Source organism: Silene latifolia, chromosome Y, assembly GCF_048544455.1.
Source record: "Silene latifolia isolate original U9 population chromosome Y, ASM4854445v1, whole genome shotgun sequence".
NCBI classification, from domain to species: domain Eukaryota; kingdom Viridiplantae; phylum Streptophyta; class Magnoliopsida; order Caryophyllales; family Caryophyllaceae; genus Silene; species Silene latifolia.
In genome coordinates this window covers 165,420,917-165,442,175 of record NC_133538.1, presented here as the reverse complement: position 1 = coordinate 165,442,175, position 21,259 = coordinate 165,420,917, and the positions used below count along the sequence as shown (strand labels likewise).

Sequence of the window (21,259 nt, the reverse complement as noted above, 5' to 3'; positions counted from 1 at the left end):
GGTATTTATAGAGGATTGTGTGGTGTTGGTTGCTTTGGGTGTGTTTTTGGCGACGTGGCCTATGGGAAGCCTACAGAGGCAGGAGCTTGTTGGCGATGCAAGGAGGTGTCAAGTCCTTTTCGCAAATTTAGATTTTGCTCTTTGTTCTACCCTAGGTTTTGGTTGCTTATGTTTTGTAGTTTATACCATTTCACCGTGTACAATATTATGTGGGTGTTATGTGGGGTGGGTAATTTGTGTGCCTGACTCGGGTTTGCCCGTCTTGAGTCGGGATTTGAATTTTGAGTCGGTTTTTGGGCTCGGTGTCGGTTTAGACTCTAATTCGTGTCATTGCGACTCCGTCATCGTGCATAAAACATTCTATGTATTTTCAAAATGATTTAAAATGCGTTTCATTTTCGAAATCGTTTTATTTTTTTTGTTTTCCGACGCACTGTCATACAAATCATCGATTTAGTGTTGATTTATTAGGTGTAGTTGGTCGAGGTGGTCAGTCAAGTATTTTTAGTGCACGATGATTGTACCAAACAAAGTGTGTAAGGCTCATATTTTGGATTGGTAGGTCCAAAACACACGTTGGTTTTTTACTTGAGAAATCGAGTTTAGAATTTTAAGGGAGAAAAGCGGGGGCGGACAGTAGCGTAGTTTGCAAATGGTGGCATATGGAGGGTATTTATATAGGATTGTGTGGCGTTGGTTGCTTGAGGCGGTTTTTGCCGACGTGGCCTATGGGAAGCCTAAAGAGGCGCGAGCTTGTTGGCGATACAAGGAGGTGTCCTATCCTTTTCTTAAATTTCGATTTTGCTCTTTGTTCATTCCTAGGTTTTGGTTGCTTATGTTTTGTGGTTTATACCATTGCACCGTATACAATAGCATCTGGGTTTTATGTGGGGTGGTTGTTTTGTGTGCTTGACTCGGGTTTGACCCGTCTTGAGTCGGGATTTGAATTTTGAGTCGGTTTTTGGGCTCAGTGTCGGTTTAGACTCTAATTAGTGTCATTTCAACAGTCGACGTGCATAAAACATTCCAGGTATTTTCAAAATGTTTTAAGGTGTTTTTCATTTTCGAAATCGAATTTTTAAGCTTCCTGACGCACTATCATACAAATTGTCGATTAAACGCATTGATTTCCGAAATATGTTATAGCCCAATAATCATTGCGTGTTTGTTGGATTCCGCAGATACCGGGTATCTAAACCCGTTTTAGTCCTCGTCCTCCCCACGGATACATCTCCATCACTTACCCCTCATGCGTGGTGCAATTTCAGCATTCCGCTCCGCGACACACCACCGACTAACCCCCCAACCTCTCACTCTCTACCGCTGATAACTCCCCTACCCCTTCACCTCCACCACCCCATATCCATAATACTCGTGCTTCCAATAACATATTTAGACCCATTGATAAAATAAACCTCTCCGCTCAATTTATTCCTATTTCCACTGAACCCAAATCCGTCAAAACCACCTTAGTTGACCCAGTTTGGTTTGCCGCCATGAAGTCTCAATTTGAGGCAATTTGTAATATCCATCATTTTTGAAGTGTTTCTAACCCTACAGTATAATGCTCTATCGAGTGGTTTGGTACTCGGTCCAGGAACCCATTATCTGAATTGCAGGGTTACGATTTTGGTCTGGCCTAAACCTATCTTAGGTCAAGCGATCGAGTGGGAGGTGTACTCTATTGAGTTGTAACACCCCCATCTACCAAAGAGCCTTAACCAGACCATCCCCAACAGATAAGGGCGCTACGATCTCGGTTGCGCGAGGAATAGTAAATATCAAACGTCAATAAAAGAACTATTAAGTTTATTACAGGTTACTCAACAAAATAAAAAGACTGATGACTTCTATCAACTATGTGAAACTATCTTTGCCATGACTCGTGGTGGACTCGTCCCTCCAAAGCACCCAGCTAAGCTCCACATATCAACCTGCTAAGACCGACTGCTCACCATAATGGATCACGATAGACACAACACAAGAAGACAACACAGACAACACCACACAAGGTCAATAACTGAAGGAACACACAACGCTAGATACAACAAACATTCACCCAACACCTCCTCCAATCACCAACACTCCTCTGACTGCCCGAAGGTTAAGTCCTGCCAGATTATGGCCGCAACCAATAATCCTCACTACCAATGGGGGACCGTAGTCGTTCCCACCTAAGCCTCGCTCATCAATACTGAGTGTAAACCCATGTTCCTTAATGTGCATACCCCCTTTTGTGGCTGATACCCGTCGTTTTGTATCAAAATTAAATTTATAATTTCAAACTAAAACTATAGCTAGTGATACTAAGGGTCGAACCACAGAGAGACAAGGTTGATTTTGTTTGCTATTTTTCAGTCTATAAAAGTAACAATTAATTGGGGGGTTTTGAGATTGGTTGACTAAATTGACTAATTGCTAAAATGAAATTTCTCAACAAGATAAAAAAGAGGATCGGGAAATTCGGTTCACCATGGCAATGGTCAGGACAATATGGTAGCAGAAATCCTATAATACGGTCTCAGGGGGTATAAGCAAGCCTTTCGATCTATGCTCAAATTAACCTTGTGGTCTTCTAATTCCCCGAAATTTCTCAAAGCTTTCACTCAAGAGAAATTTAAATCTAATGATAATTCTAATTACTAATCTTTTAATCTAGTAAAAAGGGCTTATCAAAAGACAACAAGATGATACGGAAGAATTCATGCTAACAAACAATCCCAATTTATGCCATGGCTCACCTCGTTCCCAATCAAAACAATTAGCTACGCATGACTAAAACTAAAATAATTGCTAAATTGATAACAAAGAACAAGATTGACATGATTGAATTTTAAATAAAATACAAAAGACAAAAGATGAATTTCTGGAATTAAATTGGTAGAACAAGAAATGAAATAACAAGAATTAAAAGAAGAGGAAACTTGCATAAAACTTACTAAGATGAACATCGTAATCCGATTCGAGGTTCTCCACCTCTCAAAACTACATCTAAAAACTGAGTTCTTCAAAAATGAAAAGCATAACCTAATAATTGCTGCGTTCTACTGATAAAAGATGCCTCAAAGTTAATTACAAGTTGGGCTTTTAAAAGTCTAACACGAAGAAATAAATCTCAGCTCGCAGACTGGTCGATCGACCGGTCAGCATGGTCGATCGACTGATGGTAGCAATCCAGTAGCGTCTGGTGAACTTTAGTGGTCGATCGACTTTACAACATAGTCGATCGACTGATGGTGCTGTGCAGAAACACTTCTTTTCTTCAAAAACAGCTCCTCACTCCAATGCACGCATCCCGAGGTGAGTGAGTACGAACCTCCTTCTTCCAAGCTTCCCTGAAGTTGCCTCCGGAGGACGATTTAGGCTCGATTTAGCTTACTTCCATTCATTCCTACAATAAATCATAGAAAATGCAAAGTAAACCGTTTCGGGAGAAATAGTAGCTTAAGGCTAACAAATACGCATGGAAATACGTGCAAAAACCGCAGATAAAGTGTATAGAATATGCACGTATCAAATCTCCCCAAACCAAACCTTGCTTGTCCCCAAGCAAGCACTATGACCCATATAAAAACTAAATGGAAAGGAGTATATCTCAGAGCTAGCTACAAGTCAATGCCAAACCGTTTAATGCACACAGTCAACCACTGCAAAGCTTAAATCAAGTGAACAAATTTATGCATATCATGGAATTAAATCGGGCGTTCGACCTTGCAAGACTCATAGATTCGGACTCTCCCGGGGTCACTCTTCCCTCAGCAAAGCAAATGGTAAAATTATATGTAAAAGAGAGGAAGGAAAAATACAGTCTCTCACCTAGACTGCGACCGACAAAACATGTATGCTTGACTAGCATGAATAATGATTCTAGCTACCGTACACACGCATAACCACCGTCAAAGACTATTACATGCCGAACTATTGCAAAATTTGGATATGTGAGGCTAAGTGGGAAGAAGGGCAAAACAAGTATGGGATTGTGAAGGTAAGAGCCAAGCTAGTACCTAACGAACCATTAGAAACCGCGTCCCATCCCTCCAACTCGAATTATAAATCATGCCTTTAAAGGACTAGGTGTAACACCCCCATACTCCAAGTGCCTTACCAGGACCACTCAGGTATGAAGACATCACCATCTCGGTCGCCCGAGGTATGATAATCAAATAGACAAAACAGAAACAACGTTTATTATAAATAGTTTAATGAATAGATACAATCCTCAAAACCAAACCAAAGTACGATACAATATTCTCAAATGATTGTTCTAACTGAAATGTAAATAAACTAAGGCTACAGCGGAAGACTCCTATCATCACGTCGTGGCATCCCAGCTATCCCAAAGACTCATCTCAATACTGCTCAATATCTGCTCACCATCCCCGAATGGATCACCGCAGTTTACAAAACAACACCGGGTCGATTACTAATCACACAATCAATATAGATAACAATAATAAGGCAAACAGACATTTGAATTGTCACACACACACACAACACCACCAACTCCCATCATCTCAATCTTGATCGTCCCCTGGACCGACCACGCCGATGGGGGACCGCAGCCGTTCCCACCTAAGCCCCGCTCATCGTACGAGCGATAACCCTGTCCCATTAATGTGCACATCCCCTTCCGTGGCGGGTTCCACGAAGGGCGAAACTAGGGCGTGAAGTCACTCCCGCAAGTGACCCCACTCAGCCGAGAACGCATCTCGAGAACCATCAACAGCAATCACAACCACAAACACAATACAATCATCATATCAAACAACCAAATACAACACATCACCAATATCCCATTATGGGACTAATCGAGTAGAAATCCTACCTGGAAAGCACAACAAGCAGACGGTATCTACAGCTGTATCAAAACGCCTCCTCTACGAATCCTCCTCCTAACACATAACACATAAAGACTACACATCACATACTACACACAAAACCCCCAATCCCTAAATTAGGGTTTAACCAATCTTAACAAAACATTATAAAAACTATATTAAAAGCTTACCCTCGACGCAAGGAATCCAACGACACGAAAAACGACAAGAACCGACCGTCGAACTCGGGAATTGCTAAGAATGCGATTATGAAGATGAAGTGGTTGCTTTCTCTCTTAAACAGGGTTTTAGGTTTTGTAAAAGTGATTTAAAACAATGACGGATATGTTTAAATACCTTAATCGCATAATTAACAAAACCCGAAAAAAACCCCGTAAAAATAGGACACTCGATCGAGTACCCAAGGTACTCGATCGAGTACTCGATCGAGTACCCCAGCTACTCGATCGAGTACCCAACAGTCAGAAACTATTTTATTTCGCAACTTGCCCTTACTCGACAGTGTAAGGGCTACTCGATAGAGTACCCCAAGACTTATAAATACGGAGTATTACAGTCTTCCCTCCTTAAAAAGGAACTTCGTCCCCGAAGTTCAAACCACTACTAAACAAAGGTACTCCCATAAGCTTCCCGACTCAGCAACCGGACATAAAGCATGATACTAACCCAACTTATCCCGACAAACATACCGACACAACATATAAAAGGTGTATAAAACTCTTAAAAACTCTCGCGATCATCTCCTACCCCCCTAAAAGAAACAAGGTTACGTCCCCGTAACCATACATACCTGATCAAAAAGGAAAGGGTAACGCTCTTTCATGATATCCTCTGCCTCCCATGTAGCTTCCTCAGTCTCGTGATTAGACCAAAGGATCTTAAGCAAAACTGTCTCACCACACCTAGTCTTTCTAACCTTTCGGTCTAGAATCTGCTTAGGCATCTCAAGATATGATAAGGACTCATCTAGCTCTAAGCTCTCTGCCTCTAACACATGTGACGGGTCACTCACATACTTCCGCAGCTGCGATACATGAAACACATTATGCACTCTCTCTAACACAGCTGGTAAAGCCAGACGATAAGCAACTTCCCCAACTCGCTCTAAGATCTCATAAGGCCCTATAAACTTCTGACTTAGCTTGCCTTTCTTCCCAAATCTCATAACTCCACGCATCGGAGACACTTTCAGAAGAACCTTGTCCCCAACTTGAAACTCTATGTCCCGACGATGTAGATCTGCATAACTCTTTTGTCGATCCTGGGCTGCTCTCATCCGTTCCCTGATCATCTTAATCTGTTCCACCATCTCATACACCATCTCTGGTCCTAAAACCTTTGCCTCAAAGCACTATCGTCCCAACAGATTGGACTCCTACATCTCCTCCCATACAAAGCCTCAAATGGTGCCATACCAATCTTTGGTGTGATTTTGTTGTTGTAAGAAAACTTTATCAAGTCCAACCTCTGCTCCCAGCTACCACCAAAATCCATCACACAAGCTCGCAACATATCCTCAAGAGTCTTGATTGTTCTCTCAGTCTGCCCGTCTGTCGCAGGATGAAATGCTGTACTCATCTTCAAAGCTGTTCCCAACGATTCCTGCAACTCCTTCCAAAACCTTGATATAAACCTCGCATCTCTGTCAGACACTATGTCCTTAGGGACTCCATGTAACTTAAGCACGTTCTTTCGATAGGCCATAGCCAATTGTGCCTTAGTCCATGTATCTTTCATTGGAACAAAGTGAGCTGACTTGGTCAGACGATCCACTATCACCCAAATCATGTTGTTACCTTGTTGACTCTTAGGCAAACCCACAATGAAATCCATGGAAATGGATTCCCACTTCCACTCAGGCACCTCTAAAGACTGAATCTTACCTTGTGGTCTTCTCTGTTCCCCTTTAACTCTCTGGCATGTCAAACAACGGGACACAAACTCAGCTGTCTCTTTCTTCATCCCAGGCCACCAAAACGTTTTCTTCAAATCCTTGTATAACTTGTCTCCACCTGGATGAACTGAATATGGTGTGCAATGAGCCTCTGTCATGATCGTCTTTTTCAACTCCTCATCATTAGGAACACACCACCTACCATCAAACCTCAAACTACCATCTGTATGAATAGAAAACCAGGGACACTTGTCCCTTTCTCTACTCCGACTCTCCACTCCACTATCTTAGGATCCAAAGCCTCGCTTATCCCGAATCTCATCATAAAACTCCAGATGTACTGTCATATCACCCATGGCATCTCCTTTCTGCATCATATGTATCCCAAAACTCGCTACCTCATCCCTCAGCCTCATCAAAGATAGAGCTGTACACAAGGAATGTACACTCTTTCTACTCAAAGCATCAGCAACAACATTGGCCTTCCCTTCATGGTAGATAATCTCCATGTCGTAATCACCAATCAGCTCCATCCACCTCCTCTGTCTCATGTTCAACTCCTTCTGCGTGAAGATGTACTTAAGACTCTTGTGATCAGAAAATACCTTAAAGATTGCTCCATAAAGGTAATGCCTCCAAATCTTGAGAGCAAACACTACTGCACCCAACTCCAGATCATGAGTAGGGTAGTTCTCCTCATAAGGCTTCAACTGCCTAGAAGCATAGGCAATCACTTTACCATTCTGCATTAGCACACATCCCAGCCCATTCTTCGAGGCATCTGTATAAACCTCAAAATTCTCGCTCCCTTCAGGCAATGCTAGGACGGGAGAGCGTGGTCAAACGCTCCTTTAATGTTTGGAACGCCGTCTCACAACTCTCATCCCAACGAAACCTGTTCTCTTTCCTCATCAACGCTGTCATCGGTCTAGCTATCTTGGAGAAATCTTTCACGAACCGTCTGTAGTATCCAGCTAAACCCAAGAAACTCCTAACCTCAGCAACATTCTTGGTGCTTCCCACTTTGTCACCTTGCCTCAATCTTCGCCGGATCCACGGCTACCCCATCTTTAGAGATTACATGCCCCAGAAAAGCAACTTTCTCTAACCAGAACTCACACTTGGACAGCTTAGCATACAACTCATGATCCCTCAAAGTCTGCAACACGATCCTCAGATGCTCCTCCTTAGTCTTAGAGTAGACTAAGATGTCATCGATAAACACCACCACAAACTGGTCCAAGAACTGTCTGAAGATTCTATTCATCAAATCCATAAACACCTGTAGCGCATTAGACAACCCAAACGGCATCACCACATACTCATAATGGCCATACCTTGACGTAAAAGCTGTCTTTGGTATGTCCACCTCTCTAATCTTCACCTGGTGGTACCCCGACCTCAAATCAATCTTAGAAAAGACTGTTGCACCGCTCAACTGATCAAACAGGTCATCTATCCTTGGCAAAGGATACTTGTTCTTTATCGTCACACGGTTCAGCTCCCTGTAATCTATGCATAACCTCAAAGTTCCATCCTTCTTCTTCACGAAAAGAACTGGTGCTCCCCAAGGCGATACACTTGGTCTAATGTATCCCTTCTCTATCAAATCATCCAACTGCTTTCTTAGCTCCTCCACCTCTTTAGGACCCATACGGTACGGTGCCTTAGAGATTGGCCCCGTCCCTGGCTTCAACTCGACGGTGAAATCTATCTCCCTCTTCGGTGGCAACCCCGGAATCTCCTCTGGAAAAACATCGCAAACTCTCCCCCACCACTGGTATCTCATCAACTGCCGGAATCTCTATCCGGTCATCTCTCACATGGCACAGGATCAAAGGACACCCCTTCCTCAGATAAGACTTCAAGGTGACAGCTGCAATCAACTTAACTTTGGGTTTGACTAGAAACCCACGGTAAGACACACTAACACCCTTTGGACCTCTTAAGGACACTTTCTTTTGATGACAGTCTATCTTAGCTTTATACTTTCCTAACCAATCCATCCCAACTATCATCTCAAAACCGTTAAAAGGAAACTCTAGCAAGTCTACAGGGAAATCGACTTGCCCAACTATCAAAGATATATCTCTAAACAACCTCCCACACGATACAGACTCACCCGAAGGTATGAAAACTTGCTCACTGACAGACTCGTATACTCTCAAACCCAACTGTTTAACATGACTCGAAGACACAAACGACTGAGAAGCCCCCGAATCAAACAAAACAAAGGTAGGAACACCATTAACAAGGAATGTACCGGTGATAACATGCGCATCTTCCTCAGCTGCTTTCTTCTCCATCATGAACAACTTGCCACTGGTCTTCTGCCCACCTCCCTGGACAGTACTGGCTGATGCGGTCGGCTTAGCACCCGACCCTTGATTGTTGTTGTTGTTCGTCGGTGTTTTTTGATAAGAATTACCGCCGTTGCGGTTGCCTCCACTGTAACTCGACTTCCCGGTTTGGCCATGATCCGGCCCGGTCTGTTGCTCGCGAAGCTCTGTGCGAGTCTCTCGAAAAGATCCGGTGCACTCGTGCACTCATGTCTCTTGTGGCCTACACCACCACAACCAAAGCAGTCACTCCCAACCGTTACTCACACTCCCACGGCCACGCCCAAAGGAAGCCCCAAAGATCGAACCACGACCCTTAAGAAAACCCTTAGGCGATTGTGGTTGCCTCTCTTGTAATTAGATTGGCCACCACCCTCGCTCTTAGACTTCCTCTTCTCACCACCAGACCTCTCTCCGAGCCATCTCCACCAGCCTCTCCGCTCTTCCGGCCCTCTCATAAGCTTCCTTAACATCGGTAAGGATTCCCACGGATAACTTATCCATAATCGTGGTAGTCAACCCTCTCTCAAACCTCAATGCCAGGTTCTCCTCACTCAAACCCATATCCTCGGCATACCTGGACTTCTCATTGAACCTGTCTCGTAGTACTCGACTACGAGACATCTCGTGATCATCTTAAACTTATCAAACTCTTCCCTCAACTTACTCCTCACATGCTCCCACGAATTCCTTCCTCACGACCCCCTACGAAACTCCTCCCAAGGTATAGCGGGTAAGCCTTGGTTGGTATATATCTCTCCTTAGCACTCACCTTCTTTGAATCCCACCACTTGCCTCTTTGCCTCCCTCGGATAGAACGCTGTTCCACTCTCATCTCATCGGGACGGTGAACCAAGTCTAAGATGTTCTCCATCTCTCTCAGCCAACTATCAAGCAGATTAGGCTCCCCAACTCCCTTGTATTCTTTCGGGTTAAACCTCGCAATATAGAGGCTGATTTTAGAATGATCAACCTCCTTCTCCTTACTCTTATCCTTGTCCTCATTCACTCTCTTCAAGGTCTCAGTAAGAGCATCCTGGTGCTCTAACATCTTAACGATGTCATCCGTGGTCATAAGCTCAGCTCTCGCATACAAAGCAGTTCTCTTGGGCGGCATCTTGAAACTATACATATATAAGAAAAGAAGGGGTAGATATGAACATACGTACTAAACTTCAAAGAACGAAGACGCGACCCCCAGAACCTACTCGATCGAGTTCCCAAACACACTCGATCGAGTAACGGGCTACTCGATCGAGTGCTCCACGTACTCGATCGAATACCCAAACTCCAGAACCAAACAGACCTTCTGATCTCTTACCTACTCGATCGAGTATCTAGGCTACTCGATCGAGTGACCCCCTACTCGATCGAGTACCCCTAGTTACTCGATCGAGTGCCCCAAAACTCGATTCTGGACTCAAAATCGCCAAAAACCCACCCGATCGAGTCAGTCTCACTCGATCGAGTAACACTAACTCGTAAGAGCTACCCGCATGTTACGTCATATACTAACATGCTAAACTTTATAAAACCATATTACATCATAATAAATATGCTACGCATCTATTCTACTATCAACAAGATCAATTCATCATGCTATTAAAGCCACATTGTAAACATCCAACATGTTATTCCAACATCAAGTCTACACATATATTACTTTTCTTTCACATTCTCAACTTCTCCTTCAACATCCAACAATCACACACTTCATCACATTGTTAACAAGTTAACCAAGCACACATATGATTCGACAATCACTTTCCCCATGTGACCGGTTCAAAGTTGTAGGGCGACCCCCGCGACTTTAGGACGTCTCCCAAGCCTTTGCACTAGCTCCTACAACTTTTACCCCGGGTTCATTTTAATTGACTCCCTATGTTCATTAAGTTCATTGGTTACAGGTTTCAGGATCGTCGCTCTGATACCATTTGTAACACCCCCATACTCCAAGTGCCTTACCAGGACCACTCAGGTATGAAGACATCACCATCTCGGTCGCCCGAGGTATGATAATCAAATAGACAAAACAGAAACAACGTTTATTATAAATAGTTTAATGAATAGATACAATCCTCAAAACCAAACCAAAGTATGATACAATATTCTCAAATGACTGTTCTAACTGAAATGTAAATAAACTAAGGCTACAGCGGAAGACTCCTATCATCACGTCGTGGCATCCCAGCTATCCCAGTACTCATCTCAATACCTGCTCAATATCTGCTCACCATCCCCGAATGGATCACCGCAGGTTTACAAAACAACACCGGGGTCAGTACTAATCACACAATCAATATAGATAACAATAATAAGGCAAACAGACAGCTGAACTGTCACACACACACAACACCACCAACTCCCATCATCTCAATACTGACTGTCCACTTTGGACCGATACCCCGATGGGGGACCGCAGCCGTTCCCACCTAAGCCCCGCTCATCGTACGAGCGATAACCCTGTCCCATTAATGTGCACATCCCCTTCCGTGGCGGGTTCCACGAAGGGCGAAACTAGGGCGTGAAGTCACTCCCGCAAGTGACCCCACTCAGCCGAGAACGCATCTCGAGAACCATCAACAGCAATCACAACCACAAACACAATACAATCATCATATCAAACAACCAAATACAACACATCACCAATATCCCATTATGGGACTAATACTGAGTAGGAAATCCTACCTGGAAAGCACAACAAGCAGACGGTATCTACAGCTGTATCAAAACGCCTCCTCTACGAATCCTCCTCCTAACACATAACACATAAAGACTACACATCACATACTACACACAAAACCCCCAATCCCTAAATTAGGGTTTAACCAATCTTAACAAAACATTATAAAAACTATATTAAAAGCTTACCCTCGACGCAAGGAATCCAACGACACGAAAAACGACAAGAACCGACCGTCTGAACTCCGGGAATTGCTAAGAATGCGATTAGGAAGATGAAGTGGTTGCTTTCTCTCTTAAACAGGGTTTTAGGTTTTGTAAAAGTTATTTAAAACAATGACGGATATGTTTAAATACCTTAATCGCATAATTAACAAAACCCGAGAAAAACCCCGTAAAACCGGACACTCGATCGAGTACCCAAGGTACTCGATCGAGTACCCCCTTACTCGATCGAGTACCCCAGCTACTCGATCGAGTACCCAACAGGTCAGAAACTATTTTATTTCGCAACTTGCCCTTACTCGACAGAGTAAGGGCTACTCGATAGAGTACCCCAAGACTTATAAATACGGAGTATTACACTAGGCAACACAATATCCCAAACAAACGCCTCTAATTCATGAAGTAGGCACATGAGGCGTGTTCTCTATTCAACCAAATCATTATTTTTTTCAAATATCTTATTGTTCTTTCTTCTTTTTTTTTCTTTTCACTCTTTTTTTTTTCAACTTCTGAGCTGGTGGTCGATCGACCAGTGATGGCAGTCGATCGACCACCCTGTCACAACCAGAGCTCTCTGCCCAGGTAAACGTCCCCTTTTTTTTCATTTTTCCGGAATTTTTTTTCTTTCTTTCCAGCTGAAACATTAACATCCCCTTCACTTCTCATCAATACTCACTAATCAGTACAAAACGAACCCAAAACCGCTTCTAATCCGACAAAAATTCCTCTACTACTTCCTAGCTTGGCACAATGGTAGGCTAAGTATGGGATGTAGTTGAGGGCAACTGGCAGTTATGGCTTATAGTGGAGTTAATGGGGTAAAATGAGAAAGGGGAGGATGCAATAGTTCTCAAAACATGCAATACCGACCACAAACCAATGCGTATAGGCAATAAGCAATCAAAACTCATACACGTGCAAAACATGAAATGAAGGGAGTACTACTCTCAATCCTAAATTAACCGGTCATGAATGTCACCAGTTATAGGCTCTATATATCAGAAAGTATAAGTAGTTTGCCAAAAGTAATGAGTCAAGTCTAATTACCCGAAATGAATTCCATAACAAAATTTGAGAAATCACTTATAATTCTCGCTAAGCGACTACGAAAAAGGCAAGGAATGGCATATTTGACTAATAGTGCAAAATCATCATTAATAACTCCAATCTGACTCAACTATATGCAAAAGTAAACGTGATATTTTTGATTTTTATGAATTTTCAATTTTTTTTCTCTTTGTTTTTTTTTTTTTTTTGAATGAATGAAAAAAACAAATGCAAACAGAAATGCACTAAACATGTGACTGAAATGCAATAAAAAAACAAATGCAGATGCAAAACAAAAGGCATATGCAAATACCCTCCCCAAACCAAAACGCACAATGCCCTCATTGTGCTCATCAGCAAATCACCAGCAGAAATATGGGAGAATAAAAGCATAATAAAATAAAAGGAAACTAATAAAGAAAGGAAGGAACTCACAAAATACGACCTCCCCAAACCAGCCAAAAACGGGGAGGTCACCAGCATCTAATCTCTACCATCGTACTCCTCTCCACTAGACTCTCCGGACCCCGAGTCGCTCTCCTCGTCCGCCTCTCAGCGGCGGCAGTGGCTCTCCCGGAAGTGGAGGCACCAGCGAGAGTAGTAGGAGGGGGTCTCCTGGCAGGCTGAGGGTAGCCGCCCACAGGAGAGACAAAGTAGGAAGGGTGAGTCCAAGCACCCTGTGGGAGCATCCCCCCTCGGGCTAACTCCTCGTAGATCGGGTACAAGGCTAGAGCCGTGTCTAGCCTGTGTTTGGTCAAAGCTCCGCACAAATCACCCAATACGCGTGACATTGCCCCTCGGTCCATGACCGGAGGGACAACCAAAGGAGTAGGTGGTCGAAAAGTGGCCGGGTAGCCAGTGGGAGCAGTAGTGGAGGTAGAGGGTGCCTGTGAAGAGGAGGCACGAGCTCTCCTCGAAGTGCTAGCAGTAGCAGTGGCCGCCACCAGAGGAAGCCTGTAACTAGGCAAGGGGGCGGCGAGCCCCCGAAGCAGTGGTGAGGGGCGGGACGAGAGGGTACCCCCAGAATCGGGATGGGGTCACAGATTAAAGAATCGATCTTCCACCGTCTCTGTCTATCGACCCAGTGGACGGCCCTCGCGTATGCAAGGTCCATGAAACGTAGGTCAGGGTCAATAGGGTCCTCCTGTCGAGGGAAAAGTAAAACAAGATGGTTGGCGAGACGCGTCACCAACCCACCACAAGCAATAGTGGTCAAAGTGCCCTCACTTATAGTCTGAAAGTGAGCGGCGGTCAAATAAGCGATGTTATAGATACGGGCTATCCGACTTTCAATGTTCAGATAGCCCGCTAAAATAGACAGTTCGATGTTATTCACATTATTTGACTCTTTACGGCCAAAAATGGTATTACCCATTAGCCGTAGAAAATATCGAAGAGGGGGCAAGTGGACGGAAGTGCCCGTCCTTTTAGGCCTGTGAAAGTCACTGATGCAAGACCACATGACCCGGTAAACATCGGAGGTATCCGAGGTTCTGCCCTCGAAATAAAGACCCAGAAAACCAGCAAAATCAGCTAATGTCAGGGAGTATTTGACATTGAAAAGCCGAAAGGAAATGCAAGGGTTAGTCTTATCGGCCACGAAAGCGGCCGAGTCAAAAGCATAAGACGAAAAGAATTCGAGGGTCAAAATATAATACGTGAACTCAGCCATGTCCACTAAACTTGTCATACCCGTCCCGTTGAGCAGGGACACAACCGACTCGTAACAGCCTAATTTCTCTAAGGTAGGTTTATGGAGAAACCGGGTAGCTGTGACTTTCATTTTCGCAACAAACAGAGAAAATTTAGCCCGCTGAGTAGAAGAGGAAAAGATAACCTGCGGATAGTCAGGTAGACTATCCGTGGTGTCACCAATCATCAGTGGCGGTCCTCGTGGCCGCTTGGCAGGGCCTTGGCTCGACTGTCCCTCGTGCATGTGCTCCTTCCCTTTTGTCATTGTTGTTACCTACAAAAGAATCTTCATTAGCAACAGAAATCCCCTAACAATGTCAATTTATGGAAACCCGAATCAAAATCAGATGTGAAACGCAAATTAGGGTTTCGAGATTTTGGGGAAAACGGCTTTAATCGCCTCCTCGTTGCTAGCTAGTGTCGAAAATCAAGGGGGAAAGGGTAGAACAAGCGATTCAAGCATAGAAAATACAAGAAATAAATCCCAAAAATCAATTTCCCCAAATCGATTTTTCCATCTCAAATGCACAATACTCGAAAATTTCGCATAAAACCGCAGTAAAATCGAAAATAGAGCATGGAAATGGGATTAGAGACATACCTTGAAGAAACTTGAAGATTAAAGCAAGAAAAATCAAGTGTAAAACGAGATTTCAGGTGAAAATCGCGAAAAGGGGGATGAAATTAGGGTTTGCTTATGATTTTCTGAGTTTGTGAAAGTGAATGAATGAATGAGTGAAAACTTCCCTTTTTAGTTGTATTCTGATCCTGCGGAGTGGTCGATCGACCACTTTACTCGGTCGATCGACCGGTCTTTCATTTAACGACACGAGTCTCGTGTATTGGTCGATCGACTCATTGACCCAGTCGATCGACTAATATCCCTGCATAGTAGCTTCTGGTTTCTTTACTTCAGTCGATCGACTGACTCACTTAGTCGATCGACTGCCAACGCTGGCAATTAAACCTTAATTCGTCAAAAATTCATTTTGCCATCATAATTTCCCGTCTTTCTCTCACAAACATCCAGTAAACCACCTACGCACTTCGCATAAAATAAATTCCTGCAAAAATTATCAAAGGCGCACATATTCCCAAACCAAGAAATTGCAAATTAAAAGAAATTAAAGAATACCAAAAAAAAAACTCAAAAATGCAAATTAAATGAAATAACAAAATAAAATTCCTAAATTACAATTAATTACAACCTGGGTTGCCTCCCAGTTAGCGCTGGTTTAAGAGGTCCCGCACGACCTTTTTACCTCACTTTGCATCATCCGATAACGGGTCGAAGTACAATATCTCGACTTTCCCAACATATGCATCTGATCCATGATAATGCTTCACATATTGGCCATTAACTTTGAATCTTTCTCCAGCAGAGGTTTCCAATTCAATCGATCCGAACTTTGTGTGATTTGTGACCGTGTAAGGGCAGTCCCTGGATTTCAACTTACCAGAAATAAACGGATACGAGCGTTAAAAAGAAGTACCTTATCGCCAATATGGAACTCGCGCTTGATTATTCTCTTGTCGTGCCAGCGCTTTGTTTTCTCCTTGTAGATCCTTGCATTGTCATAGGCAAAGTGACCCTAAATTCCTCCAGCTCATTCAATTTTGTGTCATGCGTTTCTCACGAGAGAGGTTAGGATCCAAATTCAAATCACAAATAGCCCACCAAGACTTACGCTCTAACTCAACAGGTAAATGACATGTCTTACCATAAATCAACCGGTATGGTGACATCCCGATTGGCGTCTTAAACGCAGTTCTATAAGCCCATAAGACATCATCTAACTTAAGACTCCAATCTTTCCGTGATTTAGAAACAACTTTAGCTAAGACTTCTTTCAATTCTCTGTTAGAAACCTCAACCTGACCACTAGTTTGGGGATGATACCCCAAACCTCTACGATGTTGGACACCGAATTTAGTCAATAAAGCACTAAGTTGTTTCTCTTTAAAATGCATTCCCCCATCGCTAATGACAACCCGAGGGACACCAAAACGAGGGAAAATAATCTTTTTAAACAGTTTAATCACGGCCTTTGCATCGCAATGGGGAGTAGCAATAGCTTCCACCCATTTGGATACATAATCTCTGACTACGAGGATATATTTATTACCTTGATGCTCGGAAAAGGTCCTTGATAATCAATGCCCCGGACATCGAAAATCTCAACCTCAAGAATGCTTACCTGTGGCATCTCATGTCTCTTGGAAATATTCCCCGATCTTTGACAAGCATCGCACTCAGCAACAAAATTGCAACAATCTGCATGCAAAGTTGGCCAATAGAAACCAGATTGGAGTACCTTAGCTACAGTCCTGGACGGACCGTGATGACCACCATAAGCAGAAGAGTGGCAAGCCTCTAGGATATCCTTCACCTCCCATTGAGGTACGCATCTCCGGATGAGACCGTCTGCGCATTCCTTGAAAACATAAGGATCATCCCAAAAATATTGTCTAGCTTCATAAGCAAACCGCTTCTTCCGCTGCCATGAAAGCTCGGGTGGTATCTTACCTGTCACAGCAAAATTAGCAAAATCAGCAAACCACAGAGGTGGATAAGACCCTGAAGTAGTAATAGCTAACAAACTCTCATCAGGAAAAGAATCATTAATAGGCAACGAATCCTCCCTTTCTGTTAGCTGCAGACGAGATAGGTGGTCAGCTACCACATTCTCTGCTCCTTTCTTATCCTTGATCTCCAAATCAAACTCCTGCAAAAGGAGTATCCACCTCAAAAGCCTCAAACCGCATCTTTCTTAATAAAGAGAGTCTTCAACGCTGCATGGTCAGTATAAACAATAACCTTAGAACCTAACAAATAAGACCGAAATTTGTCTAAGGCAAAAACTACAGCTAGAAACTTCTTCTCAGTGGTGAAATAATTAATTTGAGCCTCATCCAGAGTTCGGCTTGCATAATATATGGCATTCAAAGCTTTGTTCTTCCGCTGTCCCAAGACTGCACCGATCGCATAATCGCTGGCATCACACATGATCTCAAATGGGAGGTCCCAATCAGGCGGTCGAATGATTGGCGCAGAAACTAGGGCCTCCTTTAACCTGTTAAAAGCGGTAAGGCACTCATCAAGTAAATTCAAAAAGACATCCTTGAGGAGCAAATGTGTAAGTGGTTTGGCAATTTTTGAAAAATCCTTAATGAAACGCCGGTAAAAACCAGCGTGACCTAGGAAACTCCTCACTCCTTTAACATTCACGGGAGGAGGTAATTGCTCAATCACCTGCACCTTTGCCTTATCAACATGTATACCTTTATCAGAAATTAGATGCCCTAACACAACTCCCTCATTGACCATAAACTGACACTTTTCCCAGTTTAAAACAAGATTAACATCTATACAACGCTGCATGACTTTATCAAGGTTAGCTAAACAACGATCAAAGTCACTACCATAAACTGAGAAATCATCCATGAATACTTCCATAATATTCTCTATATAATCAGAAAAAATCCCCATCATGCACCTCTGAAAGGTAGCAGGGGCGTTACACAATCCGAAAGGCATTCTACGATATGCAAAAACACCCTGTGGACAGGTAAAAGTGGTCTTACTCTGATCGTCCGGATGAATAGGGATCTGAAAGAATCCTGAATATCCGTCTAGAAAACAGAAAAATTTGTGAGAAGCAAGTCTTTCAGTCATTTGGTCAACAAAAGGGAGGGGGAAGTGGTCTTTCTTGGTGGCGGCATTTAACTGACTATAATCAATACACATCCTCCACCCTGTCACTACTCGAGTTGGTATTAATTCATTTTTTTCATTTTTAACCACGGTAGTCCCTCCTTTCTTCGGGACTACTGAATCAAGCTAACCCACTTGGAGTTGCCAACTGTATAAATAATACCGGCATCGAGTAGTTTCATCACCTCGGCCATAACAACTTCCTCGCATCTTGGGTTCAACTTGCGTTGACCCATGCGTAAGGCTTATGGCCTTCCTCCACTCTATCCTGTGCATACAAACATCGGGTGATGCCCTTAATGTCATCCAAAGAGTAACCCAAAGCCTTCCTGTTTTTCTTTAGCACACACATCAAAGCAGACAGCTGGTCATCATTAAGCTTAGAGCTAACAATAGCTGGGTACTGCTCCGTATCATCTAGAAAAACATACTTAAGATTAGGAGGAAGTGGCTTACGATCTGGCACCTTTACCTCTCTGACAAAGATAGACAGAATCAGCTTCAATGGTGTAGCAAGTGTTAACCAAGTTCTCGTTGGCCAAGCTTAAAAGCATCTCATCTTCTTCCTCATTGAGCTCGTAGCTCTCCATTAAGGCTACCAAAGCATCGGCTCCTCAAAGATTCTCCATCATGTATTACCCGCACACTCATCTAAACGGGTTAGATCGGCTAAGGGATCCTTGGCTAAGGATTCCCTCCAATTACAAGTAATGACCACATCAACAATATCAATGGAATAACACGTATCCTCATCGCGAGGTTCGATCGCCGTGTGAGCAAGATCGAACTCAATGGTGTCATCCCCTACCTCTAAGGTGATGGTTCCGCGTTTGACATCTATTACAGACCCATTTTGTATGTAAAAATGGTCTGCCTAAAATAATAGGTATCGACTATCTTCTCGCAATGTCCAAAACAACGAAATCGACAGAATAAAAAACATACCCGCTCGACGGGTACATCCTCTAGAACTCCTATAGGTCTCTCGAGTCGATCTATTTGCCATTTGAACGGTAATATCGGTCACCTTAAGTCTACCAATGTTTAACCTTTCGCAAACGAGAATAGGGCATGACGTCGACATCGGCCCCTAAATCACAAAGGGCCTTTCCAATTTCGTGGTTACCTATAGTGCAAGGAATTGAAAAACTACCCGGGTCCTTTAATTTAGGTGGTACATTGATTTGCGAAAGAGCATTACATTCTTCCACAAAAGCAACATTACCATCATCACGAAAATTTCTCTTACGATTTAAAATATCCTTCATAAATTTAGCGTAAGAGGGTACCTGGGTAATTAAATCAGTGAAAGGAACCGTTACCTCGAGATTCTGGACCATCTCCAGAAACTTACCAAACTTACGCTCCAGCTTAGTAGCCTTCAAACGCTCCGGATACGGGACTACAACACTGGCCGTAGGATCAGTAACCTTCGGCTTCCGTAAGTTTAAAACCCCCGTCAAATCATCAATGAGTGAAGAATCATGCGAACTAGTTGACGGATTTGCATCCTGCTCTGGGATTCCAGTCGATCGACCAACATGGCTGGGCGTGAACAGTTCCTGTTCAGAATTGATTTCGTCAGGTGACTCAGTCGATCGACTGACAATGTTGGTCGATCGACTGATTGTGCTGGGTGTGAATAGTTTATGATCAGAAACTATTTTATCTGACGCTTCAGTCGATCGACTGACAATATTGGTCGATCGACCAGAAGTACTGGCAATTGAGCTCGTTTTTGCACCAGAATTTAAACGAGCTTCTTCATCATTTCCCGAGTCTTCCTTTGGCTTGTCGGGACTTTCATAAGAGAGGCCACTTTGGAGATTAATGGCATTAATCGTTTCAATTGGCCCTTCACATTTGCTTGAAGAATTGGTGACTTGCTTAGCCTCTATATTCTCCAACTGCTTCACAAAATTCTTTGAGGACTCAATCCCGGCTGCTTCCATATTCGCCACTTGAACCAAAAGGCCTCGGACCATTTCCCTCAATTCCTCGATCTCATTTGAGTTATGAACGGGAATTTCAACTCTCTCCTTAGAAGCTTCAGTCGTCTCAAGCTTCTCGAGACGAGTAGTGATAGAAGTAATGAGTGTCACAACGGTACTCATTTCATCACTTTGCTCTCGTGACTTTCCACGTGAACTTCCAAACTCAGCTCTATGGACTGCCATCTCCTCAATAGTGTTCCAACCTTTATTTTGACCGGTATTGTTTTGGAACCTACCATTAGCAGCTGCATCCAAGATGACCTTGTAATCATCATATAGAGCGTTATAGAATACATTGCAAAGGTACCATTGCTGAAAACCGTGGTGAGGGACGGACCGAACCAAGTTCTTGAAACGTCCCCATGCTTCACAAAATTCCACATCATTACCTTGCTGGAAGTTAGAAATTTTACTTCTCAAAGCATCAGTCTTTGCAAGTGGGAAGTATTCTTTGTAGAAGGCCAATGCGAGGGATGTCCAATCGTGACTCATTGCTACCCTATCAAGGTAGCGGTACCAATCTCGCGCCGAATCCTTCAAGGAGTATAAGAACATCAACCCCTTTACTTCATCCCGAGTCACCCCGGTGGTATAGGTATGGAGCAAAGATGAGTCGTGAAAATTTCCATATGCTTCAAGGGGTCCTCATCTGGTAGACCAGCAAACTGATTTCGCTCCACTAAATCGATATAAGAGGAACGAAACTCGAAGTTACCGGTAATAGGGGTAGGTAACTGGTGCCCCTTTGGAAGGTGGTGCTCCTTCGGCTGAAGATTATCATATATTGTAGCCATAATTGCCAAAATGAGAGTACTCAAGTCTTCCTCTCAAAA

General features: G+C 43.3%; 1 non-coding gene across 1 annotated transcript; it reads left to right on the top strand.

Moving 5' to 3' along the window:
* Positions 1-20,742: 20,742 nt before the first annotated feature.
* LOC141636582 (small nucleolar RNA R71) lies at positions 20,743-20,851 on the top strand. Its single transcript, XR_012541188.1, has one exon. It is a non-coding gene; the product is annotated as a small nucleolar RNA R71 (small nucleolar RNA).
* The last annotated feature ends 408 nt before the right edge of the window (positions 20,852-21,259 follow it).